Raw genomic sequence first — 16126 nt, forward strand, 5'->3', positions numbered from 1 at the left:
GATGAAGTAAACCAAAATAAAAACTAATCAAAGATATCGAAAGCGTCCATGATACTCTAAATAACATTAATAAGTAAAACCTAAAATATAAGATTAATTTGACTAGTGGGCCACGATCATGAGATCCCATGATGGGCTTTAGTTGACTACCGGGCCCACTCCAACTAACCAAAACTCAGTCTTCTAGCTAGGAGGCCCTCCCTGGATGTCGTCATAGATCCAGATCGACGGTGGGGCCCTCCTCCTTGCATACGTACGTAGGGGGCGGCGTGCGTGTGCATGCGCGCGTGATGTCCCCATCACCATCTGGCATGGAGTACTATCCACCGCGATAAACAAAACCGCTTCTCCAACTTCTTCCAAAAGAGGCGAGGGCATAGAAGGGCCTCATTCATTTGCCCTGTCACCAACCTTGAAACACAATCAAGGATATTCCCCACTTCAATGCCTTCCAAGTAAAAGATGTTCTTAAAGCATTTTAACTTCCAATGCAATATCATCAATTGACTCAAGGATAACGACTGCCTTTGTCTTAATTCTCCACACCATGGATCTACACCTTTCTACAATCGAGCCATAGAAAAATCTAGTGTTGCAGTCTCCCTCTTTTAGCCATATATTCCTAGCTTTTTGTTTTCAAAAGATTTCCTCTTGAAGTTGCACTTTTGATAGTGGGTCTTGGCAAGCTCAAGTTTTCTGCAATCTTCATCTGATCTCGATCTGAGAAACCCCGATTAACATCAAGTGTGGGCATCTACTCCATGGTCCTGAATGATGGTATCGGTCATCGTATCGACCTGGCGGAAAAATGATATGAATAGCATCGCTTCCTAGTATCGAGGCCATATTGGGCCATATCAGCCTGTATTGGTCAGAATTTTTTTAAAGCAAAAAATAAAATAAAATACAGAAATATATTAGAATATAGGAAAATTGAGATTTTCAGGAATCTATCTTTTTTTGTGTGTTTTAACAATGTATTGAATGGTGTATCAGACCGTTCTTTGGTAACAATGTAATGTTATCCTAACAGGTTAACCAACTATAAGGTGTGGTGTTGATTTTATTTTATTTTCTATAAATTGTTGATATGTGTCAGAACTTGATATCATATATTGCTTATATGATTATCTATTAACTAATATAGTTTTTCTAAATTTATTTAAAAAGTAGAAAACACCCAAAAAGTAACTTTAAAAAAAAAAAAAAAAGATGAGCATTTTATTGAAAGCCAAATTTATATTAAAAAAATAAAGGAAAAAAGAAAAAAGAAAAAAGAAAAAAGAAAGCTACTCCAGAGTAGCTAGAAACCCCCAAAACAAAGAGAAGAACTACATAACCCAATCTCTAAACAAAATTAGAACCCTCGAAAACACCCCCGCCTTGGAAACTCTACAGTTGTGGAAACAATGGTTGTTTCTTTCTGCCCAAACTGCCAAATGGACAACCATAAGGATAATCCTCTACTCCTTTTTCCCTAGGGCTACTCAAAAAATTAACTTGAAACTAGAAAAAAAATGTAGAAAATATTTTTTAAAATCAAAGCATGTGTGAAATAATTAGATCCATAGTCTTCTAATACTCCTCATGCATCTGTAACTCCTTGAAAATCGGGGGTCGAGTAGAAGTTCAACTCCCGAGTTCCAACGCATCACCTATGCAACATGGATAATGATGATTAAATGTTGTCCATGTTAGTGCACTAAACATGAGTGGGATTATACCAAATCAGCATATCATACCCTAGAGACAGTTAAATTACGCAAGCGGAAGACCATGATAGGTATGTATAAAACATATAAGTGGTGGTGCGTCTCCAGAGTATAATCATGTTCCAGGTTAAACAATTATATGTATTGTTTTAAAATACAAAATATCAAAATGTGTAGGTCCGTTTACATCATGAAATCCCTATAGCCCCGACGATCAGAATGCGGCGTAGATGAACCCGCCAGAATACTGCATATACGAGAACTCCTCGTCGTCATAAAAATCAAGCTCCGCTTCATAAGCTGCGCCATTATCTGCAACTAAGACAGAGTCTGGTTGGTGTTTTAAAACACCGTCCCAGATTGGGAGTGAGTGATCAACTCAGTGGAACTATAAGGCAAAGGTTAATATGTTATCAATTCAGTCAAGCAGTAATGATAAAGCAGTACAACAATCATGTCCTAGATTACTCTTGTTAATGCAAGAATGGTATGCGGTAATGATGCATGCCCTTGCCTACACTCCCTCAGCGACTTCATCTCACATTCGCGCATGGCATCCTCCTGAAACGTGCGCTTCCTTGCCAAAGCACATGCAGTGCGATGCATGATCGTGATTAGTCAAGTTCTTAATTAGGCATATTCATACAGCAGGATTGGGAAGCTAAGGTACCTCCCTTCATATCATTTACCCAAACATTGATCCATCTAAGGTTGTTAATCCTAGTTAATCACATACGAAGAACTGTTCCAGGTAGCTACGGAGCGGCTCGTCACCTCAGCGCAGGCCTGGTTTATACTCAAGGTCACTACAGAAAAGCTCGTCGCCTTATCGTAGTCTTAGAGTATACTCGAGGTCACTACGGGCTCGTCACCTGATCATAGGCCGATAGCTCGAATACAGTGTCCCATACCACCGTATTCGGCTCATGAATCTAGGTTGCTCATTGGACACTACGGGGAGGCTCGTCGCCCCAGCGTAGGCCAACAGCTCGACCACGATGTCCCATACCACCATGCCCAGCTCATGAGTCTTAGCGGATCGAGGTACTAAGGTTAAACGGGCCTTTCTCTGGTAAGTTTGGTACCTTAGATTCAAGCAGTAGCGTCCATACATGGTAAACATACATTGGGCCAATCGGGTTACTTGACAAGCTCGACTGGTACAAGCGTACGTTGACTTGATCGACATGGAGTGTGTAAGCATTCCGCGTGGCCTAACCACTGTCGACAAACAACGTACGACTTGGATTCATCAGGCGTATCCGTTGTGGCTAAGCAGTACAGCCACCGATCGTAAACCATTACCGATTGCCTGGACTACATCGTAGCCCCAATCACACTCCAACCAATAGCATCCACATGTGATATTCCAAGACAGCAGGTGACAACCAAATCTAAACATAAATCCCATTCGAGCATTTCAACAAACACATACCACATATGTCATCATACAAAGACATTCATCTATAAATCACATAGTAGTAAGATAGGTTGCATAAAGGAAACTGTAACTATATATAAGCGAATTAAGAATCCTATCTCAACACCCTTAGTAAGTACATTACATCAAGCATTTTCTCATTCAGGCATTTTATCAAACACTTAGACCACACATATTGCATATAGGTAATAAATTCGTTAAAAACACATACTATAGCTCGTCCTTTCATAAGGAGTAGCCATGTATACAACGATCATGTATTAGCGATCAATAATCATAGCAAGCACAAATCATAATTCTATACTCATTCAAACATTATTACAAACACTTAGACTACACACTTAAACATACATGGCGTATGTTGGTCATAACATGTATTAGGGCAAATCCTTTCACCAAGGAGTTGTCACATATACAACAATCATATATCCATGACAGATAATCATGGCAAGCACGAATCCAAATTCCATACCCAATCAAACATTTTTACAAACACTTAGACTACACACTTCAACATACATGGCGTATATTGGTCATAACATGTATTAGGGCAAATCCTTTCACCAAGGAGTTGTCACATATACAACAATCATATATCCACGACGGATAATCATGGCAAGCACGAATCCAAATTCCATACCCATTCAAACATTTTTACAAACACATGAAATACACTATATTCAACATGGTTCATATATATCTGTAAAGTGAGGAAAACATCATATCTAGCATGAGAAATGGCAACCAAGTCAGTTATAAATCATTAACCGACATTGACAGCCTTGAAAACCATAACCTAAATATTTATAGTCCGCACCTTTCGCAGGTAAACTCGTAACGGAATCAGTTTGAACACTCTCGCCTTGTAAACTAGACTTTGAATACCTAATTAATAAAATGGGTTAGCCATTTCACCGATCTACGTATTTGGATTCCTAAAACAGGTTAGGGTTAGGGTTTCTTACCCAAGAACGGAATTAGAATCTCCGGTATAGCGACACGGAAGCGGTAGTTACGTACGTGGAGTAATGGGATCGAATCCCAGGAACTATCTCACACTCGCTCTCCCACTTCTCCACTTTTTCTCTCTTTTCTCTCTTAGGGTTTAGAATTCGTATGGAATGAGAGAGGGGTGGGTAAAGGCCCTTATATAGGCCCAGAACTGAAGGGAATGGCCCCAAGGCCATGGTATACTTAGGTTATAGCCAAAGAGTGGCTGTTTCGGTCCAACGAAGCACATCTGGAGGCCCCTTTTCTGCATACGATCTGGGGAAAGTTCCCTGACATTGGATCTAGGTCAGGTTAAGTTTTCGGTCCGATCGGATTTACGGAACGACCGCAGAGGACCAGTTTCAGTTCAACGGTCACCACCACTCGATCAGGGCCACAAGTACACTGACCTGCGTATGAAATTTTCCCTGATCCGAGGGTGTATTTGGGTCAGATTCTGACGGTCTGAAACCTTAGAATTGGCCCGCAAGCGAGTGGCCTAGTTTACTTAAATCTGAGTACATTTTCTAAAGATATTTGCGTTTCTCACACACTTCGCTCCGGGCTAAAGTTGTGCGTTTCTGGATACTATCTGGACTTGATTTCCGAAATGGTCGTTAAGCCCAGTAAGGCGGTCATATTCGTATAGTCTCACGATAATCGGACTTTCGACGTGCGGTACAGGTCCGATACGGAGTTTCTGTGTGCTCCCGAGAGCAACTGAGTTTTGAGATTGATTCTAAGTTTCAGGGTAATGTAACGTCAACGATTTTACACGTTTTGGGTCTTGCAGTTCGTATTTAAAGTGGTTCAAGCTAATTTCACAGATAATTTAGTTTAGCACTTGATTAATTTTTATCTAATTTCTAAAGGATTTGGTCCTGAGCGATTTCTGCCTGAGGTGGAACTCGGGTCTTTATACGGATTTTTTTCCGAGACGTTACAATCTACCCCCCTTAAAGAAAAATTTCGTCCTCGAAATTAGTACCTTTTCGTACTCGTCGAAAATCTGGGGGTAGTTCTTACGGACCTCGGCTTCTGTCTCCCAAGTAGCCTCTTCCTCAGTGTGATGCGTCCATAACACCTTCACCAACGGGATAACCTTACTACGCAACACCCGCTCCTTCCTGTCTAGGATACGCGTCGGCCGCAGTACATAAGTAGCATCCTCACACAACTGTACCTGCTCCCATTTAATGATGTGGGAAGGATCAGGAACGTATTTCTTCAGCATAGATACATGAAATACGTTGTGCACGCCCGCGAGTGGTGTGGGCAAAGCAAGGCGGTACGTGACCACACCCACTCGGTCTAGTATCTGAAATGGACCAATAAATCTCAACGTGAGCTTCCCCTTCTTGTCAAACTGAAGGACTCCCTTCATGGGGGAAACCCTAAGAAATACATGGTCCCTAACCTTGAACTCTAGCGGTCGCCATCTTGTATCGGCGTAACTCTTCTGTCTGCTCTGTACTGCAAGAAGTCGACGCCTGATAATGTCGATCTTCTCTCAGGTCACCTGTACTAACTCGGGTCCAATCAAACTTCTCTCGCCAACTTCCGCCCAGCACCACATGGGCACCCATACAGTGCTTCGTAGGGAGCCATGCCAATACTCGCCTGAAAGCTGTTGTTGTAAGCGAACTCGGCATAAGGAAGACAGTCATCCCAACTGTCATTGAAATCAAGCACGCAAGCTCGCAACATATCCTCTAACACTTGGTTTACCCGTTCCGTCTGCCCATCCGTCTGTGGGTGGAACGCGGTACTGAACTTCAACTTCACACCCATTGCTTCCTAGATACGAGTCCAGAAGATAGATGTGAATCACGTGTCTCGATCCGACACGATCTCCATAGGCACTCCATGCAGACATACTATCTCCTTAATGTACAGCCTGGCCAAATCGTCTGCAAAGTTTGTAACTCTGATCGGGAAGAAATGAGCCGATTTCGTCAATCGGTCCACAATCACCCAAATGGAGTCATGCCCCTTCCTCGTCTTTGGTAACCCTGAAATGAAATCCATAGAGATGAAGTCACACTTCCATTCAGCTATAGGCATAAGCTGAAGTAGACCAGGAGGTCGGCGATGCTCGGCTTTGACCTGCTGGCACGTGAGACAACGGGATACGAAGTCAGCTATGTGGGCCTTCATGTTGTCCTACCAGTACGAACGCTTCATGTCTCGATACATCTTCGTACTACCTGGATGCATCGCCATCTTCGAATTGTGAGCGGCTGCCAGAACTTCTCTCCTTAAGTCATGGAGATTCGGGACGCATAGGCGGCCACGATATCGCAAACCTCCATCTAAACCAACCCTCCATTCGGAGTCATCACTGTCGCTCACCAGCTCTCTCATCTCGGCCAATCGCTCATCCTCTTTCTGAGCCGCTATGATCCTATCATCCACAAGTGGCCACACACGAACGTGTGCGACGCTCGTAAACGGCTCCTCTACCGTGAGCTTCTGCTCAAAATCTCGCACGAACTCCACCATATTCCACTCCTCAACCATTAGCGGAGCCGCAAATGCTATTGCTTTCTTGCAGCTCAAAGCGTCTGCCACAAGGTTGGCCTTGCCAGGATGATAGGAAACCTCGAACTTGAAGTCCTTCAAGGTTTCCATCCATCGGCGCTGCCTCATATTCAAGTCTCTCTAGGTGAATATATAGCGAAGGCTCTTGTGGTCGCAAAAGATCTCGAACTCCTCTCCGTAGAGGTAATGTCTCCAGAGCTTCAATGCAAAGATGACGGCCGCTAACTCCAGGTTGTGCGTAAGGTAATTCTCCTCATGTTTCCTCAACTGTCGCGATGCATAGGCAATCACCCTGTCCTTCTGCATAAGGACGTAACCTAACTGCATAAACTCGTAACGGATTCAGTTTGAACACTCTCACCTTGTAAACTAGACTTTGAATACCTAATCAATAAAACGGGTTAACTATTTCACCGATCTACGTATTTGGATTCCTAAAACAGGTTAGGGTTAGGGTTTCTTACCCAAGAACGGAATCAAAATCTCCAGCATAGCGATACGGAAGCGGTAGTTATGTACGTGGAGTAGTGGGATCGAATCCCAGGAACTATCTCACACTTGCTCTCCCACTTCTCCACTTTCTCCTTCGCTTTCTCTCTCCTCTCTTAGGATTTAGAATTCGTATGGAATGAGAGAGGGGTGGGTAAAGGCCCTTATATAGGCCCAGAACTGAAGGGAATGGCCCCAGGGCCATGGTATACTTAGGTTATAGCCAAAGAGTGGTTGTTTCGGTCCAATCAAGCACATCTGGAGGCCCCTTTTCTGCATACAATCTGGGGAAAGTTCCCTGACATTGGATCTAGGTCAGGTTAAGTTTCCGGTTCGATCGGATTTACGGAACGACCGCAGAGGACCAGTTTCAGTTCAACGATCACCGCCATTCGATCAGGACCACAAGTACATTGACCTGCATATGAAATTTACCCTGATCCGAGGGTGTATTTGGGTCAGATTCTGACGATCTGAAATCTTAGAATTGGCCCGCAAGCGAACGGCCTAGTTTACTTAAATCTGAGTACATTTTCTAAAGATATTTGCGTTTCTCACACACTTCACTCCGGGCTAAAGTTGTGCATTTCTGGATACTATCTGAACTTGATTTCTGAGATGGTCGTCAAGCCCAGTAAGGTGGTCATATTCGTATAGTCTCGCGGTAATCGGACTTTTGACGTGCGGTACAAGTCCGATACGGAGTTTCTGTGTGCTCCCGAGAGCAACCGAGTTTTGAGATTGATTCTATGTTTCAAGGTAATGTAGCGTCAACGATTCTACACGTTTTGGGTCTTGCAGTTCGTATTTAAAGTGGTTCAAGCTAATTTCACAGATAATTTAGTTTAGCACTTGATTAATTTTCATCTAATTTGTAAAGGATTTGATCCTGAGTGATTTCTGCCTGAGGTGGAAGTCGGGTCTTTGTACGGATTTTTTTCCGAGACGTTACAGCATCATAACAAGAATTTATAAAATTAAAAAATAATTATAATAAAAAATAAAAATAAAAATAAAAAAAAGACTTAAAAACTTTTTTATGAAATTTTTAGAAAAAACATGTGTAAATAAAAAAGAAATTAAAAAAAAAAAAAAAACTCAAATCTTCAACAAATCAGTAGATCCATATTCTAATATTCTTCAAGAATCAGAAAAATAAAATAAAAACTAATTTAAAAATCTTTCTGAAATTTAAAAAAAATACGTGTAAATAAATAAATAAAAGAAAAAAGAAAAGGCCTCAAATCTTTAATAAATCAGCAGATCCATGGTCCTCTAATACTCCTCAAGATCATACCAAGAATTGGAAAAAGAAAAGAAAAAAAAACTAATTTAAATTTGTTTATAAAATTTTCAGAAAATACCTACATAAATAAATAAACCTCCAAATCTTCAACAAATCCATAGATCCAGTCTTCTAATATTCCTCAAGCATGACAATAAAAATCAGAAAAAAAAAAAAAAAGTACTTAAAAACGTTTTTCCTAAAATTTTCAGAAAATAACGACATAAATAAATAAATAAATAATTTTTTTTTAAAAAAAAAGAGAAAACACCTCAAATCCACCAATATTTAATTGAAATAATTTATATTGTTGTTTTAATGTGATTCCAGATTGAAAAAGCAACAAAAAAAAAAAAGTATTTTTTTTACCTTTTCTACGATTTTTGTAAAACCGGACCCGGGAGGTTCAATTCTTCTATTTGATGCAAAAAAAAAATAAAAAAAATCCCATGATCCCATGATCACCAATCCCCTTATGTTTACCGTTCCAAATCCCATGATCCAGATTGTGGGTCATTTGCAACCTAGATGCTACTCTTACCGATCCCAAACTATGGTTATATATTCCCAGTGTGGATTGAGTTGTAATGTCAATGTACATTGAGAACATAGAGATTTATACTTGTATTATGGACATGAGACCACTAATAATAATACCATCATTTTATACATAAATTAGAATATTGATTCATATATTAAACTTTACACATACCTAGTGTATGTACTGGGGTGACCAAAATGATCTTACCCTAGTGTACCACATATTGGAGGTAGTAGTGTACCATATACCTGTTCCAGCATCACATAGAGCAACCTGAGATCCGGTTAACCTTGTGACAGACCCCAGAGAAAAGGCAAAAGAAAGTGACTTCATGATGAAAACCTTTCTTGCAGAAGTAACAATAATGACTTGAAAGTAGCTTTAGGCTGTGTTGACAAGTTCAACTGAATCCAATTGCAATGCAACTCGATAAAGAAACAACAACTAAAGTCGGGCTTTCACTACTCTGTACATCCTGAGAGGCAAACTCAAAGTTGAAAGTACTTCTGCTTCATGTCCAAACTAGAAACATGTGGAATTGCAATTGGGGGTTTGGTTGTCACTATGAATTAAAATGGTGCCAAACCCTGGTTAACAAATTTGTGTTCGAAGGACTTGAATTGCAGTCAGTTCAATTGAGCATCCAAACACGCCCCTAATTATTTTCTTGAAACTAAAGTGACCATCAATGGCATAAAAATGCAAGCTGCACACAAAAATATCTCCAATAAATATGAATGGTGGAGAATTGAAAGGTGAGCTTCAATAATTTACTAAAGAGCTTCTAAAGAGACTCAACAAATTGGATTTTACCTCTTCTTGCATTCAGATGTTTAAAGCCAACTACCACAGCATTCACTTTTGGAATGTTGAAGTTTTTTCCTTTGCTTGTAATGCCTTTCTGAATCACCTGCAATCCAGGTGACGACAACTATACATTTGTTGGTATGCGTCAAGAAATTATGCTGATTTCATTAGATTACATGCCTTCTAACTGACTTAGCATTTGGAGGTTCTGATTGCAGCTCCAAAAACAGGACAAATCCAAGACCTCTCCAAATTGAGAGAGGTAAAATAACTCAAGTTGTACTCATCCACCATACACATGGAATAAATTCCTACCAATCTGAATCATCCAACTAATGTACCCCAATTTGGATGGAGCTTGGCGCTAAAGATGCTCTAACTCGGTGATCACAAGCATCACATTGGCGACTATCACATGGAAGTTTGAAAGAAAATGATCAGCACTCCAAATTCACAGAGATTAAGTCAGTTAAGATCATCCAAACAGTGTGACTTTCATGATGTCCTCTATCTACAGTGAGACCTACAATTTGGAGAGTGCAAAACTGGATCAGTTGCCACACTTGAGAGAGGTCCGGTTCCCAACCATCTACCATATTTCGTCACTCTGTGAACCCTTCAAGCAATGAATCTCTTCATTGATTAATCATAACTCCCATTCCCTTCATCTCTTCACTCTCAGATCTTGTGGTTTGCATCATGAAAACTATGTAGTTAAATTTTTTGGATTTATTGCAATTGGTATTGATCTTCAATCCTAGTAGGATCACAGCTCTATACTTCTGATCTAGCTATTACTTGACCTATTATGACATTATGTTAGTAAGTCTTACAACTACATTGTAGACATCTAGTATGAGATTAGGTCATCATTACCATAAAGCAAATAGTCATCAGTTATCAACTTACTATACTTATCAGCCTTCCGCACAAAGTTAACCAGTTAATGGAGCCATAGTTATAAAACTCAGTGACTCAACTCAAAACTTGGCCTAATCAACTCAACTCGAGATATTTGAGTCCCTTGGAAACTTGCTAATGAGCCTGAATTGGTCAGGACTCAACAAGACACATTGAGTTGACACAAAAACTCGGTCAGCTCAACGTGACTTGGAAACCGCGTGTTCACGCGGGGGCGTCTCACAAGCAAGTGCACTACCAGTGTGCTATGACACGTATTTGTGTTTGAATGAGAGTATTTAAAAACTATGTTATTTTCAAATATACCACATAGGCTGGATACTTCTAAACTTAAATATCTAGTCAAGTCAACTAAAGACTCGTTGAGTCTTCGAGTTGACCCGACCCAGCTAGATATTGAGTAGAGTTAAGTCGAGTTAAGTTTTTGAATTATCGATGGAGCAAGGGTTACATCGCTAGTTCTAGTAAGATGAGGCCACCAACAAAAATGTTTTTTATTTTTAAAAGGAAATATCCTAATTAATTTGTCTAAAAAAATCTACAAATTAGAGCTAGAAAACTAATGAATGAGTAATTGGGTTATTTCACGGAATATTGCCTAAATTTGGAATGAAGCAACTTGTGCAGTTCTCACTGACCATTTAGATGTCTTCACACAATGTCGCGTGCGGGAAAGCTTTTAAGAAGATATTGGAAGATGGATATAGATATTCTTACAAAGTGCAGCATGTAGGAAAGCTCTGAAGAAGATATTGGACGACCAGCAGCAACATTCATTACAATAAGTAAAATGAGCTGATGTTCACTTGGTGTTCAACAAATCACCTCTCATTCGCCCTAGGGGACAAATTTATTAAGCATTCCAAGGTATTCTTGACCTTTTGCACCCTCTGTGAGCAAGCCCACTAACATAGATGTAGTGGATGCATCCACAGAAAAATTTCTTTTAGCCATTTCACCAAGAAGTTGCATTCCCTTGACAGTCTCATTGTTTTGTAGAAAACCCCTAATTAAAGCATTGAAGATGACACTGTCAGGTTGGCAACCCTTCCCTTCCATTTGCAAGAACAATCCATTAGCTTCCTCCATAAGCCCTTCTTTACAAAGCCCATTGATTAACGTGTTATATGTTCTAACATTATTCCCCAAGCCCTTAGCAGAGGCCCAACTGAAAAGCTCCTTCACATATTTGAGTTCCTTAGCTTCGCACATCCCATTGATAAGGACATCGAACACTGCATTATTTGGTTTATTTCCTCTAATTTCCATCTCATTGAGTAGTTTCATTGCCTCAACGAGATGCTCATTTGTACACAGCCCATCCATCAAAATGGTTTATGTGAGGACATTCGGACATTGTCCATGAGTTTGCATCTCATTGAAGAGCTCTTGTGCAGCCACAACTCTCTGTACCCGGCACAACCCGCATATAAGAGTACTGTAATTAACAACATTAGGCTCCAATCCCTTGCAAGGCATTTCTCGGAACAGCTACATAGCTTCGTCCACCATCTGATTCTTGCAATATCCATTGATTAAGATGTTACAAGTCACGACACTAGGCTTATGGCCTTTAGACACCATGTTAGCAAATATCTTTAAGGCAACATCCATTTGGCTAGTAAAACAGTAGTCATCCATCAATGCATTGTATGTGATTACATTAGGCTCCTCACCTCTTTGGGTCATCAATTCTAGTAATCCACGGGCTTCTTTAATCATTCCTTCTTTGCAAAGAGCATTCACCAGTATGTTGAAGGTTGGCAAATCAGGAGAGATTCCTCCATCAAACATTTCCTCAAACAGAATCATTGCTTCTTTCCACTGCTCTAAATTCCATAGTCCATGAATTAAAGAACTTTAAGTGAAAACATTCGGCCGAATCCCTTTACCAACCATTTCTAACAAGAGATTAAGGGCCTCCTTTGTGAGCCCATCTGTGCATAGACTGTCGATGATTGAGGGATAAACCATAAGGTCAGGCCTACATTTACCCGCAACCTTCTCCAATTCCCGGAGTAACCCAAGCGGTTGTTATTCCCTGACTTGCAAAGACCGTCGATAAGTATCCCAAACGTCACCACATCATAAGGATATCCCATTTCTACTGTCTTTAGAAAGAAACTACTCGCTTCCCCAATCCGCCCTTCCATACAAAACCCCTTAATAAAAGTAGCCAGAGTCACAGCATCTGGCTCATGGCCACGTTTCAGGATGTTGCTGAGAACAGCAAAACCGAAACCAACGCCATTCAAGTGGCAGAAACAATTGAGAAGAATGTTCCGTGTATAGATATCGGATGGGATCCCTAACCAATTCATCTCTCGATGAAAACAAATCACGGTTGAATAGTGTCTCATTCTAGCAACTGTAGCTAACAGGTGATTGAAGGTCTGGACGGAAGGCAACGGCTGCGAGCGGAGCATACGGTCAAAGAGGCCAACTGCGTCCTCTAACCTCACAAAAGCACCGGCTCGGATCGAATTGGATAGATCATTCACCAAATTGTTGAATTTGGTGGGAGTAGGGATCTTGTTTTTTATGATTTTAGAATCAGGGGCAAAAATGGTAATTTTAATAGAAGATGAAGAGAAAAGAGGTTTACCCCTTCGAGCAGTGGCAGCAGCAGCTCTTCTCGACGACATTCTCCGAAATCGAAGATTTTTGAGAGAAGGGGTGCAACAGCCAACATGTAGTTCCTGTGGTCGGAAACTATGTGGGGCCTACATTGATGACCGTGAAAAATCCACTTTGTCCATCAGTTTCACAATACCACGATAGTGAAGAACTCCCAAATGAGTCATATACAGAACTCAACTCAGATAAGCCACACCACACGAAACAGCGGGAATTGAATGTCTACCGTTGAAAATTTTGTGGGGGCCACAGAAGTTTTGTGGCGAGATAATATCTATACCTACAGTTTATCTGAGTTGTACTAACCTTTTGAACGGTTTAGATGGCATATAAACATCATGGTTGGCTCCAAGGTCTCAACGATGGGCCATTCTATTCTAACTGTTTCATGTGGTGTGACCCAGCTGAGTTTTAAATTAGGATGATTTTTTCAATCTGAATCCAGTACTATTCTTGTCTTTAAAAACTATTAGACGGAGTGGATTTGTCACATGCCTGTGGAAGGGGCTCATTTTAAAAGGAAACGGACTGCCTAGTGGCTACTATCCCTACTACCCGCCAATGGCTGGTGGTCGGCGCTCTGTGGGCCCCACCATGATGTATGTGTTTCATCCATGACATCCATCTATATTTCTAGATCATTTTGTGGTATGGGACCAAAAATGAGATATATCCCAATATCAAGCGAACCACATTACAGGAAACAGTTTTGAATGAACGTCAACCATTAAAAACTTTTTGAGGGACATAAAAGTTTTCGATCAAGATGATCTTTGTTTTTTCCCTTCATCTGGGTATGTATGACCTAATAAACAAATTGGATGTCAAATAAACAGTACATTGGGCCTTAGGAGGATTTTAATGGTGGATATCTAATCACTATTGTTTTCATGTGGTGTGGTACACCTGAGATTTATAACCATCTCATTTTTTGGATAAATCCCTAAAATGATCTTTAAAAATGGATGAACGTAACGGATGAAACACATACATCATGTGGGGCCATAGAGCACCGACCATCAGCCACCGGGCTGGTGGCGAGGGAGTAGCCAATCTGTTCTCATTTTAAAAATGAGTCTAGAATTGAAGGGATATCCAAAGCTAAAGTGGACTAGAAAAAATAGGAATTCAATACCCACCGTTGAAAATTTTGTGGGGCGATGAAGTTTTAAATCAAGTTGATATTTATATTTTCTCTTCATCTGTGTTTATTTCTTATTAACATATTGGATAACAAATAAACATCGTTGTGGCCTATGGAAGGTTTTAACGGTATATGTCATTATTCCACGGTTTCCTTGGCATGGTCTACTTGAACTTCCATATGCTTCAATTTTGGGATCTGCCCTCAAATGATTCGGAAAAGCAGATGGACACCCAATCCAAGCTGTTCATCCGTTTTGCCCCCTCATTTTAGGGCATGAATTCAAAAAAGAACTAGATCATAAGCTCAAGTGGAGCACATCATAGGAAAGAGTGGTGATTGAACACCCATGGTTAAAAACTTCTTGAGGCCTCTAAAGTTTTGGATCATGCTGATATTTGTGATTTTACTCAGGTACGAGGGACCTTATCAACAAGTTGGGTGACAAATAACCAGGGACTAAAAAAGGTTTCAACGGTGGGTATCATTACCCCATATTCTTGTGTTGTGGCTCACTTGATCTTCCGGTCTACTTCTTGGGAGTTCAAGCCATGAAATAAACTGAAAAAAATGGATAGATTGTTTGAAAACAATTTGTGTGGGACACAGATTGCCAGGGACTGGGATTTGGTAGTGACCCCACAGTACTGAGGTCGGTAGTGGTTGGTGCTCTTAAAAAGCTCTTTGGGCCTCACCATGATGCATGTATTTTATCCCGTGTCCATCCATTTTGCTGGCTCATGCCAAAAAAAAAAAAAATGAGACGTCCAAATCTTGAGTGGACTACCCCATAGGAAGCAATGATGATTGACACCCATCTTTGAAAAATTATTATGTTAAAGGGACTCGGATTGGGCAGTGACCCCTCCAGGAACGGTTCACTGTTGGTAAATGCGGAAAAAGCTCTCCCGACCCCACCATGATGTATGTATTTTATCCATATTGTCCATTCATTTTTTATTGCTCATTTGATGGCATAATAAATAAATAAAGGAGACAGGTCCAAACCTAAGGTGGACAACACCACAAGATACAATGGTGATTAATCGCCCACCATTAAAAACTTCTTAGGGCCCACTATAATGTTTATTTGCCATCCAACTTGTTGACTAGGTTAGACAGATCTAGATGAAGGGAAAAATTAAATATCAACTTGATCCAAAACTTTTGTGGGCCCCATGAAGTTTTTGAGGGTGGGAGTTCTACCACCACTCTTCCAGTGGTATGGTTCACCTGAGATTTGGATCAGCCTCATTTTTTTAGCTCATGCCCTAAAATGAGTTGAGAAAACAAATTGATGGCATGGATAAAACACATACATCGTGGTAGGGCCAACATAGTTTGCATTGAGGTGGATCCTACAGGGCACTACTGAATCGAAGTTCATGTTAAAGAGGTTGCATGATTCAATTTGGCATTAGTAAAGCTATACATGAGTCGAGTTAGCTCAGTCAACTCACTTGACCCAATTAAAAAAAGCTTGACTTGCCTCGGCTCCAAACTGGATTGGACGAAGTCAAGCTGATTTTTGAAGCTTGAAAATATTTCGAGCTTGCTTGAGCTTGACTCGACTCAGTTTGAACCCTAACTCGGATTAAATCGGCTAGGTGATTCAGTC

At 40.6% G+C, this 16126-nt stretch overlaps 1 pseudogene; it reads right to left on the reverse strand.

Moving 5' to 3' along the window:
- Nucleotides 1-13372, reverse strand: part of LOC131249695 (pentatricopeptide repeat-containing protein At1g64583, mitochondrial-like) — a 28168-nt pseudogene extending 14796 nt beyond the window's left edge.
- Between the last annotated feature and the right edge of the window lie 2754 nt (nucleotides 13373-16126).

The sequence above is a fragment of the Magnolia sinica genome, chromosome 6 (assembly GCF_029962835.1).
Source record: "Magnolia sinica isolate HGM2019 chromosome 6, MsV1, whole genome shotgun sequence".
NCBI lineage: Eukaryota > Viridiplantae > Streptophyta > Magnoliopsida > Magnoliales > Magnoliaceae > Magnolia > Magnolia sinica.